The 18002-nt window shown below is 44.7% G+C and overlaps 1 protein-coding gene across 3 annotated transcripts in view; it reads left to right on the top strand.

Annotated features, from left to right (window-relative positions):
• GNG12 (G protein subunit gamma 12) overlaps nucleotides 1–18002 on the top strand; it is a 139377-nt gene that overhangs the window by 50155 nt on the left and 71220 nt on the right. For all 3 annotated transcript variants that reach the window (XM_069594401.1, XM_069594411.1, XM_069594421.1), the window contains exon 2: nucleotides 6788–6840. The gene's annotated coding sequence lies outside the window, so the exon portion shown is untranslated. The remainder of the gene's footprint in view (nucleotides 1–6787; nucleotides 6841–18002) is intronic.

Genomic DNA, 18002 nt, shown 5'->3' with positions numbered 1-18002 from the left:
ACATGAGGCTGTTGTTTAAAAAAAAAAAAATTGGAATATACTTATAGGCAATTATATGAAACCAAGGAAACCTTTAATAAATAGGGTTTTGTATCCTGTTTTGCTTGAATATTGTCTTTTTTAAAGGAAAATGTATTTTCTGGCATTTCTTTATGATGGCCAGCCAAAGCTTTTTAAAGGGCGTATTATTACTTAAATCCATGTGCAAAAGTAAAATGAAACTGATGAGCTTGGGAGTATAGTCAAGTCAGCCAAGATCTGAGTTGCCTCTGTTCCCTCTGGTATTAAACAGGCCTAGGAAATGACTATGCTCTTAGCACGGGCTAAATTTAAAAGATGAAGTTAAAGCTTGCTTTATTCGAGAGTGTATTTGGAGACTTTTCTCCCTGTGTGCTTTTCTTTTGCCCAAGTTTGTAGCCCTTATCCCCTGTCCTTCCAGTGCTGTGCCAGTGTTTCCATGTGTGTGCCTTCGTGGAGCATCTGCTGTATACCAAGCACCTTGCAAGGTCCTAGAAAGATAAGGATGAGTTGGACACATTCTCATCCTCCAGAGATTCTGCAAACAAGGTAGCAAAGAGGCCAGTAAATGAAAAACTGAAACACAGGAGCCACTTGGATTAACAGAGACAAGTACAGGAGCAATGAGAGGAGAAGGCAGGGGAACATAGTGAAAAGCAAGCATGGTGCAGCCTTAAGAGAGCAGGCTCTGGATCAGAAAACAAACTTATGGTTACCAAAGGGAAAATGGTGGGGAGGGAAAAATTGACATTGGAATTAACAGATACGTACCACGATATATAAAATAGATAAATAAGAACCTACTGTACAGCACAGAGAGCTATATTCAGTACCTTGTAATAACCTATAATGGAAAAGTATTTTAAAATGTGTAAATATAAAGAATCATTTTGAATATACACCTGAATCATTTTGCTGTACACCGGAAACTAACAACACTGTAAATCAAATATACTTCAAAAAAAAGAATATAGGCTCTGGAACCAAGCTGTCTGGGTTCACAGTCTGTCTCTGCCATTTGTAAACTCTGTGACCTTAGGCTACTGACTTGACTTCTGTGCCTCAGCGTGCTTACCTGCTAAATGGGCTAATAAAATAACCCATTTCATGAGGTTACTCAGATGATTAAAGGAGCACATAAAGCACTTGAAATAGTGCCTGGCATGTAGCTCCGTAAAGATCAGCTTTTATTCTTATCTGTAGTAATGGTACATGATTATTGGTTGAATTGAGTGAATAATGCTTTACTGCTTTTACTGCAGAGAAGTTGTCCCTACGCTAGCCAACAGAGTTCACACAGGCTCCCCAGAAGTTTTGATTTTTCTAGCTGAGACTTGAAGGCAGGCAGATACTGCAGGGAAGGACATTCTTGACAGAAAGAACACAGTCTTTGGCAAAGATGCAGAGAAATGGGAGGGGGTAGTATTTAGGGACCTATAAATAGGTTTGTGTGGGTAAAGAACAAGATGCCCACCAGAGGGACTTCCCTGGTAGTACAGTGGTGAAGACTCTGTGTATGTAGATCTGATTTTGCTCACTAGTTATGATTTCTTTGTGTGGGGGTTGGAAGGAGGGAAGGGGGTAGAGATTCAGTTCAGTTCAGTTGCTCAATTGTGTCTGACTCTTTACGACCCCGTGAACTGCAGCACACCAGGCCTCCCTGTCCATCACCAACTCCCGGAGTCTACCCAAACTTATCTCCATTGAGTTGGTGATGCCATCCAACCATCTCATTCTCTGTCATCCCCTTCTCCTCCCACCTTCAATCTTTCTCAACAACAGAATCTTTTCAAATGAGTCAGTTCTTTGCATCAGGTGGCCAAAGTATTGTAGTTTCAGCTTCAACATCAGTCCTTCCAATGAACACTCAGGACTGATCTCCTTTAGGATGGACTGGTTGGATCTCCTCTCAGTCCAAAGGACTCTGAAGAGTCTTCTCCAACACCACAGTTCAAAAGCACTAATTCTTCAGAGCTCAGCTTTCTTTAAAGTCCAACTCTCACATCCATACATGACTACTGGAAAAACCATACCCTTGACTAGACAGACCTTTGTTGGCAAAGTAATGTCTCTGCTTTTTAATATGCTGTCTAGGTTGGTCATAGCTTTTCTTCCAAGGAGCAAGCGTCTTTTAATTTCATGGCTGCAGTCACCATCTGCAGTGATTTTGGAGCCCAGAAAAATAAAGTCAGCCACTGTGTCCACTGTTTCCCCATCTATTTCCCATGAAGTGATGGGACCAGATGCCATAATCTTCGTTTTCTGAATGTTGAGCTTTAAGCCAACTTTTTTACTCTCCTCTTTCACTTTCATCAAGAGGCTCTTTGGATCTTCTTCAGTTTCTGCCATAAGAGTGGTGTCATCTGCATATCTGAGGTTATTGGTTTTTCTCCTAGCAATCTTGATTCCAGCTTGTGCTTCATCCAGCCCAGTGATTCTCATAATGTACTTTGCATACAAGTTAAATAAGCAGGGTGACAATATACAGCCTTGACGTACTCCTTTTCCTATTTGGAACCAGTCTGTTTCATGTCCAGTTCTAACTGTTGCTTCCTGACCTGCATATAGATTTCTCAAGAGGCAGGTCAGGTGGTCTGCTATTTCAATCTCTTTCAGAATTTTCCACAGTTTATTTTGATCCACACAGTCAAAGGCTTTGGCATAGTCAATAAAGCAGAAATAGATGGTTTTCTGGAACTCTCTTGCTTTTTCAGTGATCCAACGGGTGTTGGCAATTTGATCTTTAGTTCCTCTGCCTTTTCCAAAACCAGCTTGTACATCTGGAAGTTCACAGTTCACGTACTGTTGAAACCTGGCTTGGAGAATTTTGAGCATTACTTTACTAGCATGTGAGGTGAGTGCAATTGTGTGGGAGTTTGAGCATTCTTTGGCATTGCCTTTCTTTGGGATTGGAATCAAAACTGACCTTTTCCAGTCCTGTGGCCTCTGCTGAGTTTTCCAAATTTGCTGGCATATTGAGTGCAGCACCTTCACAGCATCATCTTTCAGGATTTGAAAAAGCTCAACTGGAATTCCATCACTCCACTTTCCTTGTTCGTAGTGATGCTTCCTAAGGCCCATTTGACTTCACATTCCACGATGTGTGGCTCTAGATGAGTGATCACACCATCGTGATTATCTGGGTCGTGAAGATCTTTTCTGTACAGTTCTTCTGTGTATTCTTGCCACCTCTTCTTAATATCTTCTGCTTCTTTTAGGTCCATACCATTTCTGTCCTTCATTGTGCCCATCTTTGTATGAAATGTTTCCGTGGTGTCTCTAAAATTCTTGAAGAGACCTCTAGTCTTTCCCATTCTATTATTTTCCTCTATTTCTTTGCACCGATCACTGAGGAAGGCTTTATCTCTCTTTGCTATTCTTTGGAACTCTGCATTCAAATGGGTATATCTTTCCTTTTTTGCTTTGCCTTTTGCTTCTCTTCTTTTCACAGCTATTTGTAAGGCCTCCTCAGACAACCATTTTGCTTTGTTTGCATTTGTTTTTCTTAGGGATGGTCTTGATCCCTGTCTCCTGTACAGTGTCACGAACATCCGTCCATAGTTCATCAGGCACTCTGTCTATCAGATCTAGTCCCTTAAGTCTATTTCTCACTTCCACTGTATAATGGTAATGGATTTGATTTAGGTCATACCTGAGTGACCTCGTGGTTTTTTCCTACTTTCTTCAATTTAGGTCTGAATTTAGCAATAAGGAGTTCATGATCTGAGCCACAGTCAACTCCTGGTCTTGTTTAAGCTGACTGTACAGAGCTTCTGCATCTTTGGCTGCAAAGAATATAATCAGTCTGATTTCAGTGTTGACCATCTGGTGATGTCCATATATAGAGTATTCTCTTGTGTTGCTGGAAGGGGGTGTTTGCTATGACCAGTGCGTTCTCTTGGTAAAACTCTATTAACCTTTGCCCTGCTTCATTCTGTACTCCAAGGCCAAAGTTGCCTGTTGCTCTAGGTGTTTCTTGATTTCCTACTTTTGCATTCCAGTCCCCTATAATGAAAAGGACATCTTTTTTGAGTGTTACTTATAAAAGGTCTCGTAGGTCTTCATAGAACTGTTCAACTTCAGCTTCTTCAGCATTACTGGTCAGGGCATAGACTTGGATTACTGTGATATTGAATGGTTTGCCTTGGAAATGAACAGAGATCATTCTGTCATTTTTGAGACTGCATCCAAGTACCAAACCCTTTTGTTGACCATGATGGCTACTCCATTTCTTCTAAGGGATTCCTGCCCACAGTAGTAGATACAATGAGTTAAATTCACCCATTCCAGTCCGTTTTAGTTCGCTGATTCCTAAAGTGTCGACATTCACTCTTGCCATCTCTTGTTTGACCACTTCCAATTTGCCTTAATTCATGGACATAACATTCCAGGTTCCTATGCAATATTGCTCTTTACAGCCTCAGACCTTGCTTCCATCACCAGTCACATCCACAACTGGGTGTTGTTTTTGCTTTGGCTCTGTCTCTTCATTCTTTCTGGAGTTATTTCTCCACTGATCTCCAGTAGCATTTTGGGAACCTACTGACCTGGAAAGTTCATCTTTCAGTGTCCTATCTTTTTGCCTTTTCATACTGTTCATGGGGTTCTCAAGGCAGGAATACTGAAGTGGTTTGCCATTCCCTTCTCCAGGGGACCTCACAAAATGAGGTCCCCTGGAGAAGGGCACAGATTAATCAAGTGAAACAGTGTGTTTACCTAGTTCCTTTCTACCTCCTACCCCTGTTAGGACAGACACAGAGATATCTGTCTTACAGACTCATTTGAGGATCATATGAAAGTGATGGACGGACTCTTCCCTTGGAAAAATCACAAAGATACAATTTTCCAGATACCCCACATTGCTCCCCCCTGCACTCCCATCTTGATCAGCCAAACAGATCCCTGGATGCAAGGCAATCTTTTCGACCCCAGGCTTGCGTGTGGATTTTGTATTCCCATCCCAAATTATTTTAAATTTAATTTGCTAGCACATCCCATAGCTCCCCCGTCTGCCATCACTGCTATTATCTGACCATGCGTCATGGGAGCAGCCTTGGATCACTTGATGATTATAATTAAAACTGAAAGTAATTATTAATATCTTATTTTGAGCTGTTCAAATTTAACTTGAGAGTATAGTGGCTACAGGCATGGGCTCTGGAGGCCAGCTAAGTAGATTAGAATCCCAGCTTTTTCAGTATCTTATTAACCTCTCCTTGCCTCAGTTTCCTCATTACAAAAGACCATGATGCTGGGAAAGATTGAAGGCCAGAGAAGAAGGGGGCGACAGAGGATGAGAGATTGGATAGCATCAATGACTCAGTGGACGAGTTTGAGCCAATTCCAGGAGAGTGAAGGACAGGGAAGCCTGGCATTCTGTAGTCCATGGGGTTGCAAAGAGTCAGATATGGCTTTGCAGCTGAACAACATGAAGTTATTGTGAGGGTTCATTAAACTAACAATGTCCTTGGAGCTTGCCAAGGACACACAGTGAGTGCTGTACTGTGTTGGCCAATAAACTCGTTCAGCTTTTTCCATAGCATTGCATGGAAAACCCTAATGGATGTTTTGGGCAACCCAGTATCTGCTATTACTATGTTATTATTTATGCTAAATGACATTCTGGAATGAGGTAATTAATGATGGATTCCTAAGAGCAAGAGAATAGATGAACAAAATCTCTCTGTGCGTTTCAGTCACTTTGGAGCCTTGCCAGTACCTACCTGAAGGCCAAGCACAGATTGCCTAGACCTGTGCTGTCTGCTGTGGAAGCCACTAGCTGCTGTGACTGTTGACTGCTTGGACTGCTGCCAACCTGAGTTGAAATGCTCTGGGGCTTGAAGATTTAGGATGACACACACAACAAATGCAAACCATCTCAACTGTTTTTTATATTATTTATATTATATTATTCAACATTTTATATATGTTGAAATGGTAATATTCTAAATAAATTCAATTAAATAAATATTAAAATTGTCCTTATTTTTGCTTTTTTTAATGTGGCCTACTAGAAAGAATTTGGGCTTCCTAGGTGACGCTAGTGGTAAGAACTTGCTGCCAGTGCAGGAGATGTAAGAGATGCGGGTTTGATCCCTGGGTTGGGAAGATCCCCTGGAGGAGGAAATGGCAACCCACTCCAGTACTCTTGCCTAGAGAATTCCATGAACAGAGGGGCCTGGTGGGTTACAGTCCATGGAGTCACAATGACTCAAGTGACATAGCACACACACTAGAAAATTTAGAGTTATCAGTGTGGCTTGTGTTATAGTACTGTTGAACAGCAGGGCTTTGGACTCACCATTATCAGTAAAAGAAAAGGTTGTGATTATCTGAGAACAGGTGACCTCTGTTAGAAAGCATTGTGTACTCCTCCCATTGGCCTTCAGGTTATGCTGGACCATCTTCTTTTCCTTTGGTTCCCTAAAGGAAGTCAGGGCATGGTCCTTGCAGAAGGCAGTGGAAGGGCCAAGGCAAGAGCAGCAACCGGGGAGGCTTCTGCCGACTTGGAGGGGTTTGGATGAAAACACTACCATTTATAGTTATACTGGCTTCAGACTTTCCAAACTCCCTGAAGGAGATGAGGGAATGCGCTCTGTTGAGGAAGTTGAAATATGTAGGCGAAAAACTCTCCCTATTCCATCAGGAGCCAGAAAAAGCTTTGTTAATCTTTAAAAGAATAAATACCAGGATGGCAGTCGCTGGGATCGAAGGCACACCCTTTCCAAATGTGATTTTCTTACCGGATGCTTGTTTCATTCTATTTCAGATTCATTCCATCACCTAAAACCTGGTGACGGTGGGCCACACAGAGTCTTACTGGTAAGTGTGCTTTCATTTTTAAAACAAAGTGACCATTTGACATTATTTTTGAAATGATATTCACACTTCTAAGTTAAATGTATCCTTACTGGTACTGTGATTAGATGTCTATTTATTCATGGTTCCCCCCCCCCCGCCCCGCCCCGAAATGATTCACAATGTTTCCGGGCCCTAAAAAAAAAAAAAAAAAATCAATCCATGTTCTTTTGCTAAGAACATGGTCAGGGAAAAGATCTATGATTACATGCCAAATACTATTAAAATAAAAACTTTTTTTGTAATGAAACTATTTCCAGGCCGCTGTTGATGGTCTGCTTGTTTCAAACAGTATCCAAAACAACAAAGTCTTACTTCAGCCAAGGAATTCAGACAGTCCCTTGCAGTGTGTTAAAATGTAAAATTGGCTCATAGCTGTAACTTATTAGCCTTCTTATTGCTGTATATTTTCCTTGCATCTCTCCTTAAACCTAAGTGTGATTGTCAGGAGATAACAGTTCTTTAGTAGTAGAAAACTTCCTTTAGACCTAGGGAAGTAAAGTACTTAAGTGAAAAAAAGCTTCTGAGGCTTCATGTGGCACCTCTCCCTGCTATGTGGTGTTACTGTTATTTGCGGTGTATTTCAGTTAGCTTTTGCTGCATAACAAACCTCCCTTCAAATTTACTGCCAGAAATATAAGCCAAAATTTACTGACTCAAAATAGCCATCTTTTTTTTTTTTTTTGTACCATTAATGTGTTGGCAGTTTGAGGTGGGCCTAGGTGTGTGGTTCTTTTGACTTCAGCTGGGACCATTCGTGTATCTTCGGTTAACTGCAGGTCCGGGTCAGCTAGGCTGGGGGTCACCCGGCTATTGGCTGGAGTGAGGACATGTGTCTCAGTGTTCTGCAGGCTCCCCTGAGTTTCTGCGCCTGGCATTTGGGCAGAGTACCAAAAGAGACAACAGAAGTGTCGAGGCCAAGGCTCAGAACTGCCGTCACACTGCCCCTACCACATTCTGTTGGCTAAAACAAGGTCTGGGGCGACCCTAGATTCAAAAGGTGCAGGACTAGATTCTACCTCTTGGTGAGAATAGCTGCAGAATTACATTGCAGGGAGGGCAGAGAGGGGAAGATTTGTGGCCATTTTTATAGTCCACCCTACAGTATTTATGGAAACATCTGTGATGGAATGAAAATCACCTGGAGGGTGAGAGAGCTCAGGACATGCTCCCGTCTCATAGCCCATCCCCTCGCCCTGGCTTTGTGATTTGCCATCTGGCATCTAGGTCAGTTCAGCAGGATCCTGGGTGGTCTTGCTGATACCAGGTTTCCACTCCCATCCTTGCATCACAATATAGAACCGCCACACCAGTCATCCTCCAGTTCAGTTTTCAGGATGTTACTCTTTTGTTCAGAAGCTGTCACTGCCTCCATGTCATCCGCCACACCAGTCTAGGTTTCTCTCTAGTTTCCCTGCTTCCATTATCTGGCCCTGTCCTCTCCCACCATTCCTTTTTTTTTCTCGCCAAACTAGCCTGTCTGCCATTTCTCCAACAGCAACCAGTTGAAATAATATTTCACTTGAGGATTGTCCAGAAGATAAAAAAGAATGATGTATGTGCAAGTGCTTAATCAATTACATTAACTGACTATGAAACTGTGACTCGCCAGTGGTTTTGAAAGGGGCAGTTCCCTCCTGGGGGTAATCATGGTAGTGATTGAGGAATAGACAATGAATATCCAGTGGTAGAAAGATTAATAATTACAGTAGCAATAGTCACAATTAGCGTCTACTATTTATTGAATGCAGACTGTGTGCTAGGCACTTTGCTAACTGCTTTACATAGAGAATTATTTGGAATTTACAGGAAGATCATCTCACTCAGTTGCATCTGTATCATCATTGCAACCTGTTCCACTATTAGTGATTTAGTCCTTTGATTTCTTCCTCTTCATTCCTGAGAGCAATAGGTGTTAAAGCTGCTGTCAGCCATTGACAACATGTTATTGTCAAGTACAGGGTGCTAGAGAAGTGTCAGCTGCTTTGATTGGTGGGAGAAGTTGGGGAAGGGAGGGCAACCAGCAGTATTAATGAAAGAGTAGGTGTGGGATGTGTAGGAATGGGTAAGAGGGTACCCAGTTGCCCAAGGAAGGATGAAGTGGGGATGGAGAGAGGTTTGCAGGAGGGCGGGAGAGTCAGAGATTGTCTGAGACATTTGCTGACCTGACAGTTTGGCCCAGAGCTATTCCAGGTCCAAGGCCACCACCTTCTCACCCTGCTCCCTTGGAACTTCCCCATTCCGGCTGTCAGAACAGGCAGCATTTGTAAAATTGTCCTCCATTCACCATCCGACTTGTTACACATTATTTTGATTGCTGTTGATCTAATATATATGCCTGTCTTCTTTCAAAGATTTTTGAGGTGACGTCTAAATACACACGTAATAAGATCCAGACAGAGAAAGAAGGGAGGAAACTTGTGGGGAAGGGAAAGTAAGGTGAAGTCAGAGGTAAGGTTAGGCACCCAGTTCTTAAGTGAGAAGCCTGTATAGGCACTGGCAGGCCCCAGGGTCTTGCCTCTGAGCTTCTGATAAGTCAGTACTAGGAAAGCATACTCAGTTAAGAGTTCTTGGTGGCTTGAGGATAAAAGCATGCTAGTTACTCAGAAGAAGCAAGGTTAATTGTGATTCTTTTGAAACTTGGAGTAATTTTCCCCCAGTGGTTATGAAGTGGATGCCACTGAAGCTAGCAAACAACATCCCTAAGAGGAATGACTAATAAAGACCACCCTCGGTGTCAACCTGCAGTGCTGACACCCAAGTGCAGCCCAAGAAGTTTGCTTTCAGTCTGGGTGTGCATTTCTCTGCTGGCCTTGCTTCATCCAAGTATAGACGGTAGTATTTTCCACTGGGAAACAAGTGCATACACTCATCCCCACTCCCCCTGTGATGCACGTCTGAGACTGTCACGCTTCTTGATGCTGAGCCTGGACAGTTGGCTGTGGACCAGACTTGGCACGTGCATTGCAATCTCCTTACCATCCCAGTTCTGAAAGAATAATAAACAACTTCCTGGGAAGTACTCAGTGAATGTCATTTCTCCCAACTCCAAATCATGCTATGCCCTGACTCAGTCTGCAGAGTGGCTTTTTGATACACGGGATTTATATGGACCCTCTCCACTGTGACCCGTGCAGCCCGCTGTCCTTGCTCCATGTGTCTCTCTCCTTCCATTTTGAGCCCTGTGGCTTTATGTCATCTTAGATACCAGGGTATTCTGTACCTTTGAGGGGAACCAGGGCAGTTTGAGAAGCTTACTGAAATACGATCAGTGGACTCCAAGGATGTGTTGGATGGCAGCAAACTATAAACTGAGCTATATATTGTCCACTTCTAATTTTCCTCTTCCCAACTATAACTTTAATAAATTTTTCCAAGAGTAATGGGTCTGATTGGTTGGCAGCACTGGTAAGATGAACCAGCAGGAACAGAGGATGATGTGAGAGTAATGTGTATAAGATGAAAAAAATTTGTGAGAGAGGAGGTCAAAATTCCATGAAGACTGCCCACGGATGGGAATTTGCTTTTGGGCTTTGTTTGTCTTTAGATCAGTTTTCTTAGAGTTATTTTGGTTGTAAGGAACAGAAATCCAGTGTAAACTGGTGTCATTGACTTGATGACTAAAATGTCTATGCTAGCATGGACTTTGGGCATGGGCGTATGCATGGATTCAAAAACAATTATCAGGCTGTTATCCTTCACTCTCTTCATCTCTTGGCTCTGTTTAACTCGGTGAGCTTCATTCGCAGGTGAGAGCCCCCTCAGTACATGCAGAGGTAGACACTAGCATTACTTTTCCATCATCTTCACAGCTGTGGATCTCAGCAGCTAGAGTGCCTCTTTTGCCTTTGTCCTATTACTATTACCAAAGAGGTTTGGCCCTGTTTGGATTCCTTGCCTCAATCCCAGGACTAGGCAGTAGACAGTGAGCAGCATCTGTTTGGCCAGGGCTTGTTCGTGTGTTCCCCAAGAAAGGGTGAATCCCACCAGAATCACATGAAATAGGGTCCTTAGGAAAAAATGAGGAATGAGGGGTTTTTTTGTTGTTTCCAGAAGAACGAAAGAGCATGCCAAGCAAATAAACTTTTTAGGTACCAGAGTGTACTGATTTAGAAATTCTTAATATGGGATCCATTAAACTTGAAAGGTTAAAAATTAGATTCGGCTTCAGTTACGTTGACTACCTATTCCAAGTTTGGTATCATGATGGAGACTAGCAACAGTGAGCACACAGAGAGGAAGAGGGTGGATGACCCCACTGTGGGGTCAGGTAGGCAGCTTTTGGCCTGCGGACCTCATGTTGCAGCCCCCAGATCTAGACTGTTAACCTGAAGACACTGGGCTTCAGTGGACCTGTAATCCATTGAGTGGATCAATGAATGGGCTTCTGTAATTATTTGCAAAGTGGTGTGTGGTATTTTTTTTTTTTTAACTGGAGAAAAGGATCATACTTCTATCATTTTTTTAATGGGACTCCCCAGCTCCCTAGGGCTTAAGAGCCAGTACTTCAGACTTACTTGAATTGTTTTAGATTTGGCTAGCTTAATTAATCCTATGTGTTCGTTTCTTTTCTTGGCTAAACTAGTCGAGTTTAGCGTCCATGATAAACACAGCTCCTTATGGCGCAGACATGGTGATGTCAGTGGCTGAGTATGTTGCATCAAATTGCATGTTGAGGTTTTTAGGAATGTATGTAAACTTATCACAGTCGTAGTTGCCACTTACCTAATACTTACTCTGGTGCTCACCCCCTGCTAAGTGCTTTACGTGCATTTTCTGAACTATGTATTTATGCATGTGACTGTAATTCTGTGAACCTTGGGTGTGTTATGGTACCACCTGCTGGAACCAGCTCCTTCCGGCTGTCTCTGGATTTTTCCCTCTTCTCCATGTCTTCTTGTGGAGGTCCACCTCTCTCCATGCCTCACCCACCGATGATAGAATCCTAGAATCCCAAAATTGGAGGAGATTGCTGAGATCATGCAATTCAGTGGTTTTCAAACTCAGCTTTCTATTTTTCTAGCTTGGGGACTCCTGAGAGTAAAGGATGGGAAGGCCCCTTGACCTTGTCATGTTTCACTCACCACTGGCTGCTGAGAACCATTCGTCTGGGAGCACAGAGTCCAGGGTTCCATGTGAGACTTGAGGTTGAGTCCAAGCTACTACTCCGCTCACCTACCTGTGTGACTCTGGGAAAGTTGCCTCACCTCTCTGAACCAGTTTCCTTTTCTGTCAAAGGGGGTAATAATGTCTGCCCCACGGCGCCGTTAGGGGCTTGGAAGAGGTCACATCTATAAAATCCTCGTCCCAGCGCCTGGCACACAGGTAGCAATGCAGAGGTTAGCTGTGACTAAGACACAGCACAACACAGCTTGTGAAACGTAGTTAAGACATAGCTTTTTTCTTGTCTCTCACTGTGCCTTTAAAGTTGATTCACTGGGATGTGTGTCTGTTTCCTGATGAGAACTTGATCAGGCCTGTGATGTTTCTGGTTACTCTTAGGTAACAAAGAGTCCTGTGTTCACTCCTTAAATCGTGTCCGACTCTTTGCAACCCCATGGACTGCAGCACACCAGGCTTCCCTGTCCGTCACCAACTCCCGGAGCTTGCTCAAACTCACATCTATTGAGTTGGTGATGCCATCCAACCATCTCATCCTCTGTCACCCCCTTCTCCTCTTGCCCTCGATCTTTCCCAACATCAGAGTCTTTTCCAGTGACTCAGGTCTTTGCATCAGATGGCCAAAGTACTGGGGCTTCAGCTTCAGCATCAGTCCTTCCAGTGAAAGTCCTATGGTTTCTTGTGCACTCACGTACACACACATAAGTACCCATCCTTTCTGGAAATTGGAAATGCTCACTTTAGTCTATGTATGGTCAATTTTCATTCCAAGAGAAGACTTCCTCAATCTTGTCCGTCACAAAGGCCTGCCCGGGTGAGGCAGAGAGAGGGGAAAGTTCTTACCTGACCACTGTTGTCAGGCCTGGTGCTGGGTTCTCTGAGCCTGGCTGGTGGGTGGATGGACTCTCTTACTCTTCGGGCTGCTTCTGAGACAGCCCCGGGGCCTCCCCACAGGACTCCCCTGCCAGCGCTCTCCATCTGGATCTCCCAGGATTCAGGCAGCGCCTCTCCTGCTGTCTGCTACCGTCCTCAGCACCTTCTGCTTCCCATTCAGACTCTCTCTTTGGGCTTCTCTCCCCCTCAGTGTGAAGCCCTGGTGGACAGAATCTGTCTCAAGGAGACCAAGGCTGACATACCTGGTGCCCTTTAACCTCCCATCAGGGGAGGGAGCGAGCAGTCACTTTCTTCTGAGTCACCTTGTGTCTCTTCAGCCCCCTCCCACACTGTGGTCCCTCGGGTGGGTGTCACGTACCAGTCCCCAAACTCAAGGAGACATGTATCAAGCCCTCCACATGTGGCCTTTGAAGCTCTTGTCTCCAGGTTTCAGATGAAAAGTGTACGCCTACCACCCCACCCACCTCAGGGAGGGTGGGAATCAGAGCATTAGCAAGAAATCAGCCCCACAAAATCCTCCCATCACTTTCCACTGTCCTGAACCTTTAAGCCAGCTAGGTCAACTTCTTAGAAATTTCCATGTAATGGTCTGGCTCCTGGCTTTGGAATTTCCCATCTGTTGAATTGTGTTGCCTCAATGGAAACTTCCACTTGAGCATCTTATTATATTAACTGTCGGCCCAGTTCAGGGAACTCTTCTGCAACAGCCCTAAAAGCTGTCCTTCAGCCTGTGCTTGAAAGCTGTCCAGGCATGGGAACCTTCCTCTTCCCTCCCTCACAAGCATCCCATTCTGACTTTCAGATGCTTGGAGTTGTTGGAAAGATGCTGCTCCCATGAAGCTGAGCCTGGGTCCCCATAACATTCCCTTTAATGGGATCGAAACTGTGTGCCTGTGGCTCATCTGAGAAAACCTGCCTGGACTCGGGGATTTTAGAGACAGCCAGGCTTGCACCCGCACTCCATTCTCGAAGACCACCGGGAAGCCGCTGGCCTCATCTCTGGGTCTTTCTCCCGTACTGTCACACCAGGGTGCACTTGACTTAACCCCAGCAGAAAGCGAGTATTGGGAAACTCTGCTCAAGCATCAGTTCTCATGCTCCTGACCCTCGTATCCTTTCTGTTGATCTGAGAGCTGATCTGTTGGGCTTCACAGGAGCGTCTTGATCGGGGTCCAGCCACAGTTTATGAACTCCCCACATGCAAGCCTTGCAGAATGTGCCCTACCTCCCTCCCAAACACCCCTCCCCACTTTTTTTTTTTTTTTTTGCAGTTTTTCTCTTATGTTTCATCCTTTGGACTCAGCTGGTGGTCTGCCTTGTCCAGCCCCAGCATTGTGGACGGGCCTCTCTTCCAGGTGCCCTTCTGCATCGTGAGCAGCTTGGGCCACTGTGATGGTGGATCCCACAGCAGGCAGGTCACTCTGTGTTTAGATTCCCGCCCCGTGGTGAGGGCAGCATCTCAGATGAGCAACTGACAAGTGCTAGCAAAACGCTTCGACCAGCTAAATGTAGGGAAGGAAGTCACTTTGGGGATGTCAGCCTAAGAAAATATTAAATGTACATTGGGTTGTTCCATGGTGGACTGATTTTCCTGGCCGGTCTCAATCTTACATTTCCAGATGTGAACGTCCTCATGCTACTTTTCATGGCTGTCTATAAAGCTGGTGAGCTGTAGCTCCCCTCCCCTCCTCCTCCACTGCCCTTGGGTCCCCTCTCCTGCCCCAGATAACATTGGAGACAGAGACCCAGAGGGTACAGCTGATCTAGCCTAGCACTGCTCACCTAATCTTCCTCTCTTGGCCTGAAAGAATATATATATTGGGCCACTGAAAAAATCTAGATATGTAAAATTGCTAATAGGCTGTCACCTAAAGCAAGCTTTCTATTTATGTATTTTACAGTAGGAAGTAACATAGTATAAGCAGATAGACTAGATTTCAGACCATTCCTCAGCCACTTGACATGCTTTGAGCACAGTGGTTTAGCATCTTTGAGCCTGTTTCCTTATCTGTTACATGAGGATAATTACAGTTGCCTTACAAGAGAGCTGTATTAAAGAAACCAGTGCATGAAATGAATTCAGCACAATGGCTTGCCACATGGTATATATTCAATAAATGCAACATTACCATTGTTTGCATTTGACTATTGTGATGATTTCTAAAACAATTTTAAAGCCTTGAAAAAAGTATCAGTTCTCCAGCAATACTTGGGCAAGTCACTCTTTAAGTCTTAAATTTGACTTTAATAAATGGAGGATAATCCTCTACAGGAATATTGAGAGGATTAAGTGAAGTAATCTGTAGGAAATGCCCAGCACAGCCCTGGCACATAGTGAGTACGCAAAAAAATGGTGGCCATTTCCCCATCCCTGCATTATCTCCATTTTACAAGTAAGAATTTTCAGAACCCTTGTTTCCTTGTGGTAAATGGCTTCACAAAGACACTTTTATATATAAGAAATTGTTCTCACTGTTTTGTTCAAAAAGGAACAGGAACATTGAGTCCCTGGCTTGCTTATAAATACCAAAGTGTAGCATATATGAAAGCAGGCTACGTAACTAAACCAAACAGCTTTCCAATTTTTTAGGCTTCACCTCCTTTCCTTGTTAAGTCTTGGGTAAGTGATTTTCTCACTAGATTAGGAGAAGTTTACATATTATTTTTACAAGTCCTGTGGAAATATGCAAACATAGCTATATTTAACTAGATGCTGTAAATTCAGATCAGTTTATTTTCAATAAACTTCTTTCAATAAAGACGTATAGTAGGCACCTTCATGGCACCCAGAGAGGACTTGGAAGGGGACATGGAGGAGACGACAAGGCCTGAGCTGTAACAAGAGGATCCAAACTGGGGGTCAGGGTTTGGTCAGGAAGATGGAGAGCTGGCCTCAGTGGAGCGGGATCCCTGCTGGGGAGCTTTGCCCCTGACACAGGGCGGAATGGGGATTCCTGACGGGGAGCTTTGCTCCTGACACAGGGCAATGCCTGCGCTCCACGGAGCAGCTAGTCCCTAGGGCCTTTCTGGAGCAGTGGGCAGGCCTGAGCCGGCAGAGCTCCCATCTCCTTGCTTTCTACTGACCAGTGCACTTGCTGCACCAAATAGCAGGTTTGCCAGGAATAATGATAACATCACTATTGGTTGGGCTGATTTTGAAGTTTGTGTCACTCATGCTTGGATACCCTCGATGAAGGAATCATCCAGGTGAACAGGACACCTGCTCATAGGTTGGGTCTGAGTTACTCACCCTTGCAGACAGTTCAGCAATCAGTGATCTTCCTGTCTGATCTTCACTGATCAGGCAGTTCAGTACAATCATCTTCCCTGATGCGGAAACTTGAAATGTGGCCGGGAAGCTCGAGAGAAAGGGGAGGAACGGGTAGGGGACCGTGCAGCGGGGCCACTTGGGTTGGTGGATCAACAAGTGTTTATGGAGCATCTCAGGCAGGATAAACGGAGAGCAGAACCGAACCTCTTGCCCTCTTCCTTGCCCAGCTCCATGACCCACTCCCTGAGGCAGGTGCTGAGCCATGTGGCCTTAGGGAAATCTCCTGTTGCCATTCTGTGGACAAGCCTCTTGGGAACCCCCTGCCCGCATATCCTCAACTTGCAGGGCCCATGAAGGAGCTTCTGGCATTATGAAGCTTAAGCCTAAGGATCTCTCACTGCAAGGACCCCTTCTGATGTCCTATAGTGCATGTGCTGTTCCTAATTTCACATTCTTTTCTTAAGGAGGTTCCCAAATTGTATAAGACTCAGGATTCAGTAAAAACTGGATCTGTCCCCAGACCTGGAAGAACGAGCACACACTCTGGGTCTTTCCCTGCGCCCAGTTTCGCCTTCACCACAATGCTGAAACTCCGGTTTGCTTCCCCCTCAGGAACAAGCATCCCAGGTGGCCCTAGTGGTAAAGAACCTGCATGTCAATGCAGGGGACGCCAGAGATGCAGGTTCGATCCCTGGGTCCGGAAGATCCCCTGGAGAAGGAAATGGCAGCCCCCTCCAATATTCTTGCCTGGAGAATCCCATGGACAGAGGAGCCTCCGGGCTACCATCCACAGAGTCACAAAGAGTCAGACACAACTGAAGCAACTTAGCAAGCAGGCAGGAGCAGGCTTTGCCCCTGTGTGTTCTCTGCTGTGGCTAGACCCAGCCAGACCTAGTTCCCACTGGGAGGTCCTAACCCTGTGACTGAGGGGTAGGAAGTCCCAGCCACTGATTGCCATCTGGGCTCCTTCCTGGCTACCAGACACCCTCCCCCGGGTGCAAAGGTCCCACCATCCCTGCAGGAAGGCAGGCCCTCCTGTGGCTTTGTGATTGCTGGGAAGGCCCTGAAAGGAGCCAGGCAAGAGGGGGCCAGCCCTGCATGAAGCATCAGCTGGCTGAACTAGGCCTGGTGGAAGATTCTCCTTTAAAAAGAAAGAGAGAGAATATCCTTGAAACTGTTTCAGCTTTGGCAAAACCATAACTCTGATCTCAAGTTTTGGAGAATGGGCCAGCCAACCTACAGGACTGTGCTAACCATGTGTGCTAGCTCACTCTCAGCAGCGATCAAGCATGTCCCATTCCTGTTAGCCTGCACAAGGGCTGGAGTGCTTTGCTAATCAGTCAGGACTAAAGGTACTGGGAAGAAGAGAGAGGAGGGGAAAGGCCCTTTTTGTATGTGAATATTTTTTTACCACTATTTGAAAATAATTTTCTCTTTCAGTCTAATAGTGGCCAACTTCGCCCCCTGGTGGATAAATAGATAACTGTATAAAATGAGCTATCATGCACATTGTTATGGCTGATGATCTGGAAAGAAATTGTCAGCCTGTGACGAGTTAGGACACTGAAAGGGGCTGGGTCTCTAAGGTTTGGGGAATGAGTTTTTCGTCTTGAAACGGTTATTCTAAGCTTCAGTTAGATTTTTAAAAAAATATCTCTAGAAAGTAAAATGGTTAAAATGCCACTAGGTTCAAGGGTTACACCTATTAAACTGCAGTGGACTTTTTGGCCAAAACTCTGCTACCGCTGCTGGTTATGGCAAATCCTTACCAGTCTGTGGGCTTCTTTTACTCCTTGAGATTGTAACAGTGACCTAACACCAACCAGAAAACATGAATTTC

The sequence above is a fragment of the Ovis canadensis genome, chromosome 1 (genome assembly GCF_042477335.2).
Source record: "Ovis canadensis isolate MfBH-ARS-UI-01 breed Bighorn chromosome 1, ARS-UI_OviCan_v2, whole genome shotgun sequence".
Lineage (NCBI taxonomy): Eukaryota > Metazoa > Chordata > Mammalia > Artiodactyla > Bovidae > Ovis > Ovis canadensis.
This window is presented reverse-complemented; position numbering and strand designations above follow the sequence as displayed.